We start from the raw sequence: 15,156 nt of genomic DNA, 5'->3' as shown, positions 1-15,156 counted from the left end.
TAAACAACAATATTAAATGTCAGGGCAAATTGCCTTCATCAAACTCAGAAAAGAGAATATTTTATCAGACTCTTGGGAGCTAATGGAGTATCTGAACTGAATTCTTTGGATAATTTTACAGATTTACAATTTTTTTTTTGTGGACAAAAGATTTGTCAGAAAAAAAATATATTAAATTCCTGGGGGCAATAGTGCCCACCACAAAGTGGGAAGGGAGGGAAAGGAAATAGGATAACCCTTTGAGAATAAAAGTTACAATTAATGCATACTGGTCAGAACAGACCTACATTAAGAGACCTAAAGGAGAAACTGGTCCTCCATTCAGAAAGACTGTCTAGCATTCACCTTATCAAATAAGAGAAAGGCAGAGGAGAGCTATAAAATGGTGCCTAAGCAGTGTTCATCTGACCAGAAAAGAGGAAACTTTAAGCAACAGATTTCAAAAATTTTGACTCCACTGATAAAACCTTCCGTATATAATAGAGACGGGAGTGCCATATTTCTTGGATGATGCCAGTAGACATTAGATTCATCCTAATGTGCGGACCCCTTGCTTCCCAAGCAACACTGTGCTTATGATGTCACTTTGCCATGTGTATCTGCTTACAAAGACAGAATGGGATGGTAAGAAAAGTAATACCAACAATAATAATTAATCTTATGGAGTGATTCCTATCTGCCAAGAATTGTTCTAGTAGATGATTTTATTTAATCAAATAATATGATTTGATTTAATTAATTTAATTGTTCTAGTATATGATTTGATTGAATCTTCTTAATTAAGAAGATTCTATTAATATCTACATTTTACAAGCAGTAAGACTTAATGAGACTGAAGCACAGAGAGGTTATACAACAAAACTGAAGTTCCACAGCTAGATCCTAGAGTTGACACTTGGAACCATAGATATCCCTGATATAGGCTCAGTTGCTTTTCTTTTCAGCTATGTTTGTGTTTTCAGGTTTTGATCTTTGTTTTATTCTTTTTCATGCTTTAGCATGTGTGGAAACAATAAATTGCCATATATGAGTGATGATAGCTGATTTTGCTTTCTTGAAATACTGATTACATTTCTAGTTGGCTGCTTCAGAAATCTGTTCTGTCAGTGGAATTGGTGAGGGGAGGAAGGCTTGACAGGCTGTATTTTGCAATTCCCTTATCTATAATTTCAAAAGCAAATCCAACAGACTTATTTTTGTCTTTACTAAGGTTTGCTTTTATCCACTTCACATGACCTCCTCTAAGCCATGTCTTACCTCAGGTGATGTCACCTCTTTTATAGAACAGCTTTCTACTTTGGTAGCCAAGGACCTGGTGTCTGTCAAACTGGAGAGGCTTAACTTGAGAGCTGGGCAGTATTCTCAGTGCACCCCTATTACAAGAGGTTAGGCCTGGGGGTTCTGAGGATGGGCAGATCTTTAATGTCAGCTCCAACCCAGTGTCTTGTACTCCTGAAGATGTACATTAGGGGCAGGCAGAGCTGGAGAACGAAATGGAGCAGGAATGAGGAATGATGGTACCCACCTCCAAAGCTATTTGCTATAGACTATTCATGAAATAGCTAGAAAGTTCAGGTTTTCTTGTCTGTTACCCAAAGGTTAGAAATGATACAGTTCCAAATCAATTGAGAGACCTGGTAAGCATGCCGCAAGAAAGGAGAGCATAACTTTGGTTCCATGTAATAGGCTTCTTACAAGTAATGAAGCCTATCCCTAACTCTTTTGGAAAGACTGGAGTGGCTTAACAACCAAATGCAAAGAGTGTGAAACAAAGATGGGCACAAGAGGAATAAAGGGAATGAGAGAGAAGATAATGCATACATAGGCGTACATGACCTGAAGAAGGCACACACTGTCTTATCACAGTAGCACTCCTGTGGTGAAAACCTCTGAGTTCCCATGAAGACTTCTGATTTTATGTACATTAAGTCAACTTTTATTCAATAGAATCCCATGACCACCGAATAACCCAGAGGGACCTTTTGTGTTCATAGTTGGGATTTTATCTCTGTGTAAATGTTACAAATATTTTGCCTACACAGGGCAAGGTGCACACTCCTGAGAATTGGACTCAATTTTCAGATATTTATGTCTTTTGTCTCGGTCACCACTCTGACATGGTTTAATGGAAAATTCTCATCCTGTAGTTCAAAGGTCAGGGACCAGGAACAAAGCAATGAAAGGTTTTGAGTGCTGCTCTATCTGTGTAAGTCGTTTTGCAGTAGCATATACTCATGTCAGACAAGTACATCATCTCTTTGGAGATTAAGTTGTTGTTTTACTCTTCATTAGTTTTCTTTTTAGCCAAGAAGAACTAAAAACAAAGGTTAGTCTGAAAATACCCATTTGCTTAGGTCTTGGAAGCAAAGGGTGCCAAGGCAGAGAAGGTTACTGGGAAGGGAGCAAGTCTAGTCCACTTGTCAGTTGAGGAAGCAGTGTGGGTAATAATTAGGGAAAATGAATAAAGAAGCCCATTTGTGCTATGTCATTGTTGATATGGGGGTGGCCTTCTTTTGCCCTTTAAAGCCAAAGGTATTGGTATTAGTTATTCAGTTATCCCAAACTTAGCAGCTTAAAGCAACAAACAGTAAATATCTCATAGCTTTTGTGTATCAGGAACCCAGGAGCAACCTAGCTGGGTGGTTCTGGCTTGGGATCTTTCAGGTTAAGCTTTTGGCCAAGGCTGCAGTCTTTGAGACTTGATTGGGGCTGGAGGTTCCTCTCCCAAGCTAATTCATGTGGCTATTGGAGGACTTGCCCCTTGGACCTGTCTATAGGGCTGTGTATGACATGGCTTCCACTAGTACAGTGACAAGGCAGGGGATGGGAGCATGGAATATGATTGAAAGCTGCAGTCTTTTTATAACCTTATCTATGATGGCAAACCATCACTTTTGTGGTTTTCTCTTTGTTGGAAGCCAGCTACTAAGTTGAGGCTGAGCTCTGGAAGAGGGGAGGTAAGCTTCACCTTTCGAAAGCAGGAACACCAATACTTTTGTGGACTATTTTTAAGGCTAAATCAGTGTCCATGCTTAGCCTGAGAAAACATTAGGAATAAATGCTTAGGAGGCTCCAGATGAGGAGGACAGGCAAGAGAGGTGAGAAGCTGTCCAGACCAGTGTGGACCAGAGAGGCTTAGTGTGGGCAAAAGTTCCCAAACAAGAAGAGCTGAGATCAGAAAAGACAGAGGCTAGCTGTGATGGAGATTCATTGCAGAAGGTGGAGGGCAGCAACTCTGAGGTTAGTAGTCTAAGCATAAAAGGAGACCAGCAGAATCAGCTAAGGTGAGGTGATAGAGGGAGCAGACACAGCCCCAGGGCCAGTGTGAGGGTCAGATGAGCCTGGGTCTGGGCCGAACATACAGCGGCCTACAAAGGTTGAGAAAGGGCCCTGGAGGCACAACCCGGCTTGACCACTCACCCATTCTGAGGCCTGGGGAAAATTATTAATTTGCCATTTTTATTAGACAGAAATGATTGAATATAATCAATCTTGTGGTTCAATTGAATATTTTGCCTCCCTGAACTTTGATGTCTTCAGCTCTCAGATGCAGATGATAATATGTACCCTGAAGAACTGATACTGAGATTAGAAGTAATGTGTGTCAAAGGTCTGGTTCCATGCCTGGCACGTAGGGGACACTCAATAACTGGCAGCTCCTTTCATTATCAGGTTAACCCTGGTGGGGGCCGTGGCTGAAAACCATCACCTAAAGGAACCAAGGACCATTTAGCTTAGGAAACAAGGGCTAGATTCATCCTTGACCATTACTGATTCACTTAAAGCAGTTCCCTTCCCCATCTGGGCCTTAGTTTTTCCACCTTTAAGATGAGATTGGCTTAGAAAAACTCATGACTCTTCCATTACAACTGAGAAGCTAATAAAATAAGACAGGACTCCATTGGTATAAATTGCTCTATTTTCACCAGCAAAGTAGTGTCAAACTCATGATAGAAGTAATGGTCATTTTAGCCCCAAAGCTTGTTACTAAGTTAAAGATGCTTATATGTGTGTCTGTGCACACTAGTATGTGCCTCCCATCTATTTGTGTGTATGTACTGTGCAGTGTCTGAGACTTTCTGTGGATCCGTGTTTCCCTGCATGTATCTGTGGGTGCAGGAGGGAGAGAAGTGAAGACAATAGTCAGAGAGGAGACACCAGGAATTTTTAGTGTTTTTACTCTGGGCCAGGGACTGAGCAGGGAGCTAGGAATGACAAATGGGGTCTCTGTCCTTTCAGAACTAGTGGCTTAGTGGTCCTGGCTACTGCTTCATTCTGTACTCAAGTGTCTCAATCTGAGAAATGGAGTTTCTGGAGCCTTGGAACTACCTTCAGGTCCATATTGTAAATATTGATTATACAGTCAAGAGCTGTAGGCACCAGGGGAGGTGAGTGTGTGTTATTCGTCTTCTAGGAATCTACTAGAGAAGCCTCATCTCTTGTTTGGACTAGAGGCTGCAATGATTGATGGTACATAGAAGCATGGGGCAGGTGGCCCTGAGCTTGCACGTGGAGCAGTTAACATTTTATGGCTCCTCCACTCCCTGCCTCTCATTCAGAAGGCAATACTTGGCTCAAAGCCAGCCTTTCCAATTATGCCATCAATAAATTTAGTGACATTGGCAAGAGAGGCAAAGGAAGCAAGTGTTTGCTTTGCCTCAGCATCTCATTTCCACCCTCACTCTCTGTCACCTCTGTTTGTAACTTCCTCATTGACTATTTGAGGAAAAGAAAAGGAAATAATCATTTAATGGTCATGCTGGAGATTGTTGATTTATAGAGCTAACATATGTTCCCTGATGAGCTTTTTATTGGAATACTGCCCCCCACAAGTCACTTCCTTGTCAATCCAGACAGAAGCTGATGGCACTTAGATCCATAAATGAAAGGGTCAAAGTTAAATTCACCAGGGAGTTGGTTGAAGGTTGGCCTAGAACTACATGCCCAGGTAAGTGGCTAGTCCTAGAAAGAAAACATTCTGGCAGCATTGGATATTGCTTGCCTTGGAGTTGTCTTTCTGATGTGTATATATATATATGTGTTTGTGAAGTTTTGTCTGTGATAGTCTTTGTATTCTCATTTCCGTGGGGCTGGGAGTATATATGATGTGGTCCCAGTGGGGCTTAAGAAATGCCAGAGAGCTCCGGATGAATGGACATGTTGGAACATGGGCCAGTTAGGGTTTGAGCTTGTTATGAGCTCATCATGCTGAGTTAGGTCTATATAGAGTCTCTCACTCATCTCTTCCTAGGGCAGCCAGCCACTGGTGTAAGCGGTGACCCATAAAGAATCGGAGGAAAGAGGAAGGAAAGAGTGATCTCTTCCCCCAGCCCCCATCTCTGAAGGATCCTGAGGAAGGCCATCTCCATTGCTGGCAGAAGGGACATCTCAGGAGCCAGCAATCCCTCTTTTAGCTGTCCTGGGTATTCAGCTCTGAACTTTTTCCTTAAACAATAACCCATTTAGCTAGCATATGTCATGTCCTTAGTCCTCTTTAATTGTAAATTAAATGGCATCTTTTTTCCAACAGAAGGCTATTTTGTCTACTTTGAAAATCTGTTGTTTGGTGTACCATCTTCATGAATGATCTTAGCTAACCCTTGGATGACTTGCTGAAGCTTCTCCATCAGCACTTGCTGCTTCAACTTGTACTTTTATGTTATGGAGATGGATTCTTTCCTTAAACCTCATGAACCAACCTCTGCTAGCTTGAAACTTCTCTTCTGCAGCTTCCTCACCCCTCCCAGCCTTTTTAGAATTGAAGAGAATGAGGGCCTTGCTCTGGAATCTACTTTGGCTTAAGGGAATGTTGTGGCCGGTTTGCTCTTCTATCCAGACCATGAAAACTTATTTCACATCAGCAGTAAGGCTGTTTTTCTTCTTATCATTTGTGTGTTCACCAGAGTAGCACTTTTAATTTCCTTCAGAAACTTTTCTTTTGCATTCACAACTTGCTGTTTGGTGCAGGAGGCTTAGCTTTCAGCCTTGCCTGACTTTTGACATCCCTTCCTCACTAAGCTTAATCATGTTTAGCTTCTGATTTAAAGTGAAATGTGCGACTCTTCCTTTCCCTTGAACAATTCAAGGCCATTGTAGGGTTATTAATTGGCCTAATTTTAATATTGTTGTACCTCAGGGAATAGGAAGACTCTAGAAGGAGAGAGATGGGGGAGGAACCAGTGGATGGAGCAGTCAGAACACATATGTTTAACAGTTAAATTCAGGGTTGTGAATGTGGTGAGTGTGGTTCTTGGTGCCCTCAGACAATTATAGTAGTTACATCAAAAATCACTGATCACAACTCACCATAACAAATACAATAATAATAATAAAGAAGTTTGAAGTACTGCAAGAATTACCAAAAGGTGAAATAGAGCCATGAAGTGAGCAGATGCTATTGGAAAAGCATTTGCTCATTGGAAAAGTGGCACTGATAGACTTGCTTGATGCAGGGTTGCCACAAACCTTCAATTTCTAAAAAAAACACAATATCTGTGAAGTGTAGTGAAGTAAAGTGCAGTAAAACAGGGTAGGCCCAAAAGGTTTTCTCCTTTGTTTCTTGGCTTAGGTCTCTGTTTGATGTATGACTAAGTCCTGTGGTGAGCGGGGGGCTGGAGAAGGTTCTAAAAGGAGGTGACTAAGACCATTATTTCTGGATCCCTCTGAGAGCAACTGAAACCTTGGTGACTTTATAACCCCTGTGCCATTTTGAGTACCCCAGGGACCACATCAAAGGCAGCATCCACTGAGAAATGGTAGCAGGGTCTGGGTGAGGAAGTGGGGCCCACTGTGTCTTCCTAACATTTGTAACATCGGTGAATCCTGCTCTCTCTTTTTTCGCTGTCCACATAAATGTAGAATACTTGGTCCTTATTGCCTCCTAATTTAGCTTTGGAAATCTACTTTTTTATTTGGAAAAAAAAAAGACACATTTTCAAGGAACTTATTTGCCAAATTGGGCCATCAAGTTTATTATACTGCTGGTTCTTAAAAGCTCCAATTTACCAAAACTGCACTTTCATACTTGGTCCTGCTGTGTTTCTGCCATCTTGTGACCTCATTTTTAAGTTTTGGGTTTAATTTTTTTCCCTAACACATAGCTGTATCTCCAGCAGTCTCTTGTGGATTAAAGAGCCTAGAAACCATCCATGTTGGGATCTCTGTGTGACAGCACTGAGAGTGTCATCTGAATGCAGCAGGAAGTCTGACAGACATGAAACTTTTTTTAGAAGCTAGAAATCCTGCCATTTGTGGAGTTGAAGACAGTTTCAACATTTCTGGATGAACGCTGCCATTTGTCTTTGGAATGGAACCTCCTCAAATTCTTGGAGGACCATCTCCTGGAGGGGCCCTTTAGTCATAGACTGGAGCAATTAACAACCCCCTCATGTCTTGGGAAAGCCCCCATGTGTACCAAAGGACAAAATGAAAATGCTGCAGGCTGAGATTTTCAGTGTTTTCATGTGAAAAGGTGGCTGGCAGGGCTGACAGTGTGTCTTGTCCCTGCAGAGATATGGACCTGTTTTCTTTTGTTTTGCTGCTGCCTCTGGATTTTGCCTGCCCATGCCTATTCTTAGAAGACCCATGAGTCTTCTCACCCCAGCATCTGCTCATGGTACAAGGTAGCTCAAGGAAGACAAGAGAGGGTGGGGGAGGGTGGGGCACAGGCCTCAACTCATCTCTTCCCAGTGAAGTGAGATGATGAAGGGGGCTGGGACTAGGCTTGGAGAATGCAGGTGGGACCCCTGGTATATCTCATGCTGTCACTTCATCTAGGAAGAGGCCAGTGTTGCTAAATTTTCTTATGACTGACCATTATGACTGTCTTTTCCAGAGTGTGGTTGTGGGTTTTTCCTGAAGCAACTGGGGTTTCCATGGTCAATCTGAGAAGTTAATCCTAGAGTCAGAAGGGCACAGTGTTCATGAATAGAGTTGTGGAAAGACCTCTTCCTTAATTTGGAGCCAAGAGGGAAGGGGGTGTGGCGGAGGTCAGAGGCATGAAGGTGCTGGGAGCATACTACTGAAAGCAGTGAGTTGGGCCCCACCATCTGGTACAGGCTAAGAGATAGACTGGAGCCAGCTGCTGAGTGGGGTAGAGCCCAAGGGCCTTTAGCACAGTTCCAGGTCTGTGTAGTTACTTTTTTAGAAACAAGTTAGGCTCATCTGAACCTGTGCTATCTTGTTTCCGTCACAGTACACTGTGGGGAGTTAGGAAGCCCAGGGCCCTTTCCCAGAAGTTTAGAAGCTGTGTTGATCACCAGCAGAGAGCAGGAGAAGGCATCTGTGTCTGGTCAGAATAGCAGGTTCCCGAGGAAGTGCTTAGATAAGTTGCTGGGGATTTGACAGAGGAATTTATATAAGTGGGGCTTATGCCACAATAATTTGAGTGTAAAAAAATGGTAACTTTGTTTTGTAGTCATAGACTGGTGGTAATGTAAACTTGGTCCTTTCTATGGGGATCCCCACAAATGTCAACAAAATGTTGTTTCTCTTTTTAAACTCAAAATTAATTTTATATAGGCATGTGGGATTCATGCCAAGGCTCAAGAGTGGAGAACACAGGGAGTAGGCAGAACCAGAAAGACAGAGGCCAAGGGGTTAGGACAAATGGGCACATGGTCACACCTATGCGAGTGTAGATGAGGGTAAACAAATTTTTTCTGTAAAATTACTCATTCTGGAGGATGTAGGGCTGGCTGCCTGCTTCTTTGCTTCACTGCTTTCCTGCAAACCAGGATTCGTGGAGTGGGATAGTTACAGTGCTGGCCTCCGAGTTTTAAAAAGAGAATAGAGAATGCAACATTTGTGGAAAATATAAGAGCTGGAAGGAGGTGTCATTATAGAAACAAGGGATCCCTGGGTGGTGCAGCGGTTTGGTGCCTGCCTTGGCCCAGGGCGTGATCCTGGAGACCCAGGATCGAATCCCACATCGGGCTCCCAGTGCATGGAGCCTGCTTCTCCCTCTGCCTGTGTCTCTGCCTCTCTCTCTCTCTCTCTCTCTCTGTGACTATCATAAATAAAAAAATTTAAAAATCATTATAGAAACAAGTTCACAAACTTGCCTTTCCAGAGACTCTGATGTGAGAAGCCAGTAAGAGAATAGAAATAATGGGTTTCTAAACTTACCACTGAACTTAGAGCATTGTTGTGTGATTCTAGTTTGAGGAGAGACTCCAATTCTCTGTGACTTGGAGGAGTGCCTTGCCTCACTCTGGACCTCAGTTTCCCTCCAGTGGAATGAGATGTGAATCTTAGCTAGTGCCCATTCCTTTCCAGCTGTGATAGCCTCTACAATGGGGCTATCACTTTCTGGATGCCTGGTCTTTCTCAAAATGAGAGGCTTTGAGTGCTGCCCTAGACTAACACAATCTGATGATGGCTTAAGTAGAGGAAGGCTGGCTTACAAGTGCCTGAGTGTGACAAACTGAAAAGGCCTGTGACTGGGGCAGCCTGGATGCCTGATGGTCCCTTGTCTCCCTGCAGTGCCCCCTGGTGTTTCTGGGCGTCATATTGAGGCATCCAGCTCACTTGCAAGAAGCCAAGAACCTATTATGTAATGCTGGGAATTCATCTTGAGGCTGTAAGGATTGCTGGGTCATTTCCCTTAGCCCAACTTTGCATCCAAAATGGCAATTTTCAAACATTTTTTTTATTTTTATTTATTTTTATTTTTTTTAAATTTATTTATTTATGATAGTCACAGAGAGAGAGAGAGAGGCAGAGACACAGGCAGAGGGAGAAGCAGGCTCCATGCACCAGGAGCCTGATGTGGGATTCGATCCCGGGTCTCCAGGATCGCACCCTGAGCCAAAGGCAGGCGCCAAACCGCTGCGCCACCCAGGGATCCCCAAAATGGCAATTTTCAAATGCTGGTTATTCCCAATAGAAAAGCAGAAAGGAGCATAAAGCAGCAGTGCTGCCATTTCTGCATGATTCCAAATCCCAAGCACGGACAGGACCAATGGGAAAGAACACAAACCTGGAAGGTACAAAACTTTTTTCTCTAGAAACACAGTAATTTAATCGTGAGCCTTAAGTTAAAAGTGTGTCCTGAGCAGCTCTTGGCTTTTGGCAGCCAGTGTTCCTATCACGTTCCAGTGTACAAGCAGCTGATATGTGATTCTGGGTATAACAGTTATCTGTAATTGAAATCATTATAAAACAAATCCCCCTGCACTGACTGAGACAGTAATCAACATCAGGAATACTGTGTATACAGCATTCAGGACCCATAAAATATGCAAGATTAATTTGCTGAACTTCATTCAGGCTTCCAGCAGCGCTGTCACCTGGGACCAGAGAAGCAGCAAATTAATTCTGAGCCTCCACTAGTTTCAAAACATCAAGAGCAACCTCCTTCATGTGGCTGTAATTTGTACTGTTTCTCTGCTTGTGCAGATGCTTTCTGGAAAAATCAAATAGTAAATCAATAGAATGCAGAATTCTGTTTGGCTGTCGAAGGTACCCCAGTGTCCCTCCTGGTTCCCAAACTCTCCTTCCTTCCCGTCTCAGTGGCCCTCATTTCCTCCTTCAGGTCCCTAAAGCCACACACTCAGGAAAACGGAAAGTCTTGTCTTGGGTGAGCATACTGGGAATTGCCGCTTAGATATCAAGTCAAGGAAGGGAGAAGTGCCTGATGTCAAAGCACTAGGATTCAAGTCAGGAAGCAAGTCTAGTCCCAAATCTGACAGTAATTGCTGTGTCTCTTTGGATAAGTTGCTGTCCTCCTTTAGGTTTTAGTTACACATTTTAAAAGAGAACTTTGAATTCTTCAAATCCCTTCTCATTCTTTTATACTTTGGTTTTGCAAGGAAGGCCAGCTAGATGCTTTTAGGCTTCCACTTCCTTCTGCTCAATCTGATTTGTTAAATTTCCTTCTATAAGGTTCTATATATTAAAATATTAGAATTTATCTTCCCTTTTTTGTCTACTCTCTGTTCTCTTTGTTCTTGCATACTGTATTTTTGTTTATTCCTTAACTATTATTTCAGTAAGTTTAGTAATGTTTCAGACCTTGATGTATTTATTCCATCCTTTATGTTTACCTTGAAGAGGCTATGACAGTTCATCTTCCAAATACAGTGGAGCTGTGAGAATCTCATTATTCCACATGAGGAAACAGAGGCCGAAGAGGTTAAGAAGATTGCCCAAAGGCACACAGTAAGTGACAGCAGAGAGATTTGAACCCAACATTGCTTTTTAACAAAACCTGTGTTCTTGGCTACCTGACTGTCCTGGCATTGTGGGATCTTTGGCAAATGTTGTGAATTTGGCTCCTGTGTGTTTACCTCTGACCTCTATAACACCAGGGTTCTGAGCTGCTGAACTGAAGAAAGACCATGGACCATGGCAAAGAGACCACAACAAAGAAAGGCTATTCTGACAGACCCGTGAGGGACAGTCTGCCAGCCTTTTCCCCTGTGCATCATTGTACATACAGAGAGAAATGTGCCTTCTGTTGTGATTTTAATTTCTCCCTAAAATATATGGTCATCTGGTCATCTCTGCAGTGGTGGCTAGAATCAGAGTGAGGAAGACAATGTAGGGTCTTCTTTCATGCACACTCTTCTTTGTTATTATTTTTTATTTAATTGAAATTTCTTTTGAGGTATGTGTAGATTCACATGCAGTTATAAGAAATAATGCAGGGATATCCCACATACCCTTTAATCATTTCCCCCTGAGGGCAACATTTTATGGTTTATTATTATTTTTAAGAAACTAAATACTTTATTAATACATTTTCATCATAATAGGTTCAGATAATATCGAAATATATAGAACAAAGCATGAAGGTCTATTTTGAACCTTGTTCTCGTGGACTGTCTCCTCATCTGGGTCCAACTCTAATGGGCTGTGCCTCCTTCCTCCATTCTTCTTCCCTTCTTTCTTGTTACATTGGCCAGGGTCATTCTGGGGCAAAATGGAACTTTGGGATTTCTGGCTGGTCTGACAGCCTCAGAATTCTATGGAACCCGCTCTTTGCTTGTGATGGTAAGTGACATCAGCAGCTCTCATCTCCGTTCTTCTTTTCATTGTCTGACAGCCTCTCAGTTAATTGATCCCACGCTTCTGTGTACCCAGTCAGAAAGAAATAATGTGTAGTGTGTAATATAATATAGATATGTAATATCTGTTCTGTACTTGGTAGGATCAAGTATTATCTGAGGTCCTACTAAGCGGTCTGTATTTGGTTGAAGACACTGACTTTGGCCTATTTAACACCCTACCAAGAACTATTCTAAGCATTTTAGAAATATTAATTCATTTCACCTTAAGGAGGTGGGCATCTCTATTGTTTTCATTATATGGGTGAGGATATAAGGTGTAGAAAGTTTAGGCAGGCTGCTGTAGGTCACACATAATAAATGATGGAGACAGGATCAAAACCCATCAGTCTGGCTTCAGAGTCTACTCTTAACCACTTATGTAGCCAACCACTTATCACCTCTGCTCTGCATTGATAGAGTTCACCTCTTTTCCTTTTCTTTTCATCATATTTACATACATATTCCCTCTACAGCAGCTCCTTTCTTGCACGCTATCAATGTGTTCTAATATTTGCTGCCCTAAAAGACACACACACACACACACACACACACACACACACACACACACACACTACCTTTTAGGTACAAAATGCTTGTGCCACAATGCCCTTGTCTCTAGTTATCATCCCATCCCTCTTCCCTGTGCACGTTCAAAGGGATCCTGGAAAGACTCCCTACAGTTACTATCTTCTCTTCTTCTTCTGACTCCCTGGTGGAGCCGCTCAGTCCCAACTCTTGGCTCCACTGCTTTGGGGGACTGCCCCCTGCGTTACCAGAACCGTCATTTCCCCTTACCTCTCCATATATTGATGTCATTAATTATATTACTGCATTTCCTAATATGGAAACATTCTGGCACTCACATCCGTTCTCATTCTTTAAACTTAATGCGGATTCAATTTGCTAATATTTTATTTATGATTTTGGTTAGCATCAGATGGACAGACTATTTCCTTAAAACTCAGAGGAACATAGGAAGTTCCTTCTAGTTCATTTAATTTCCTTGTTAATTTATAGGGGTTGACTTCCTTGTATAAATAGTTTTACTCTTTGTATTGTTCATGTCTCTCCCCATGGGATGTCTTTAGTCTACCAATTAAAAGGGAAATAAATGTGTTTTCTAATTATCACTGAATAGGCATGTAAGGTAGTACCTTCACATTGAAGCACAAATTAGGAAAGCTAGAAAAATTGGATTGGCTTTTACACAGGATTATTTATTTTTTGAGCCCCCAGAAAATGCAGATTGGTAGAAAGAACATTCTCTCTTGAGAAAAGCCTGAGGGTAACAATAACGATAGTGACAAAAGGTTCTTTTGAAAAAAGAGAGAGGGCAGATAGCATATTTTAAGGACTTCGCTGTGCCAGTGGTTGGGTCTAGGGTGCTGAACGAGTTCCTTCCCAGGATGGAAAGTCTACAGGGACAACCATGAGGACTGGCTCCATGTACCTCTGTGAGGCAGGTCCTACTGTTACCCTCCCTTTACAGAGGAGGGAGCCGAGGCTCAGGGAGGGGAAGTCTCTTGCCCAAGCTCACTGAGAAGGACTCTAGAATGGACTGCTGGTTTCTCCACGAAAAGGATTATTTTTTGTATGTTTTTTTATTGGAGTTCGACTTGCCAACATATAGCATAACACCCAGTGCTCATCCCGTCAAGTGCTCCCTTCACTGCCCGTCACCCAGTCACCCCAACCCCCTGCCCCCCTCCCTTCCCACTACCCCTTGCTCGTTTCCCAGAGTTAGGAGTCTCTCATGTGCTGTCTCCCTTACTGATATTTCCCACTCATTTTTAAAACTGTGTTTAACAGGCAGCAGCAGCGTCAGGCCTCTGGTCAGTACAGGGCTTCAGGCTGCTGCACTCTGGCAGGCGGAGGGACCATCCCTTCATGTCTGTGGCTTTACAGGTGCTACCTCCCCTGCCTCAAGTGTCCGGAGCCCTGCTTGCCTGCTCGCGCCACTTGCTCTTTGAGGGTGGTTCAGAGTTCATCCCTTCCTCCCCTCGTTCACGGCCTTTCTCCCATCCCTGGAGCATGTTCCTCTCATGGGCCTGACAGGGGGAGATCTCCTGCATGAGGTGGGCTGCTTGGTTGCTCCCAGTGGGCCAGGGACCTCCAGGACCTCTTGTAATGTATTGTTGGGTGAGTAAAGGGTGAGAGTCTCCTGGTGGTTCCCCTTCAACCTGAGCCTGGCTCTGGTGAGCTCTCACCTCCCGCCCTCCTCCGGGCCTACTCCTGCCTCCCACAGTGTTCGTGGTAAGGCCCTTCGGGGTTCATGTACCCACAGCCTCTGACCATTCTCTGTCTTTCTAGGGGAACCCCCGCCACCCCATTATTCAAGAAAACACTATACTTTCCTCCCAAAGAAAACTACGTTATTGCAGATTATTAATAAGCCAGAAAACTCATTGAGCAGGAGGCTGGAAACAGCTTTAAGAAAATCCCACCGAGGTCAGATGCATTGGGATTGGGATTCCACAGCCCTCAGAAATGACGTGAATCTCTGAAAATCCTTTTTCTGAGTCTTCTAACTAGTTCTTGAAGAAAAACTGCATCCAAACAATCTTTTCTTTGACTGTGATAAATATCATAGTGTTAGACTCTATCAGAGTAGGTCAGCTTATCAGTATTTCTAGGGGATGCATAACTTATCAGGAGATGCTTTTTTTTTTTTTTTTTTTAGAAACAAACATATCTTTCTATGGGATAAGTACATGGAAGAAAATTCAGAAAAATACATCATGCTATTCAATCCAGAGATAGATAGAAAATTTCTAAGGAGATTCTTTTCTAGTCTAGAGTAAGAACAGAAGAGAAAAAAATCATATTTGTATATCAAAATAGAGATCGTGGGGGAGGGGGGAAGACACTGTGATTGTCTCTGCAGTATGCCTTTTTCTGTTCATTTCCAAAATCTCAACTTTTCCTGACGTTGAATCTGCAGGTCAGGATGACACAGGTGAAGCAGTTGTCAACCCTGCAGATCATTGTTTTCTGAAAGCAGGTTTGTTCATGGGAGAACTACCAGTACTTGTTCACTAGCCCGCCTATCTGTGTGGGTCACAGCCACATCTCTCAGGCCTCTGACTGAATTCTCAGGACTGAGCTT

The sequence above is a fragment of the Nyctereutes procyonoides genome, unplaced genomic scaffold (genome assembly GCF_905146905.1).
Source record: "Nyctereutes procyonoides isolate TBG_1078 unplaced genomic scaffold, NYPRO_anot_genome, whole genome shotgun sequence".
Classification (NCBI taxonomy): domain Eukaryota; kingdom Metazoa; phylum Chordata; class Mammalia; order Carnivora; family Canidae; genus Nyctereutes; species Nyctereutes procyonoides.
The sequence above is the reverse complement of the archived record's forward strand: the minus strand, read 5'-3'. Positions refer to the sequence as shown.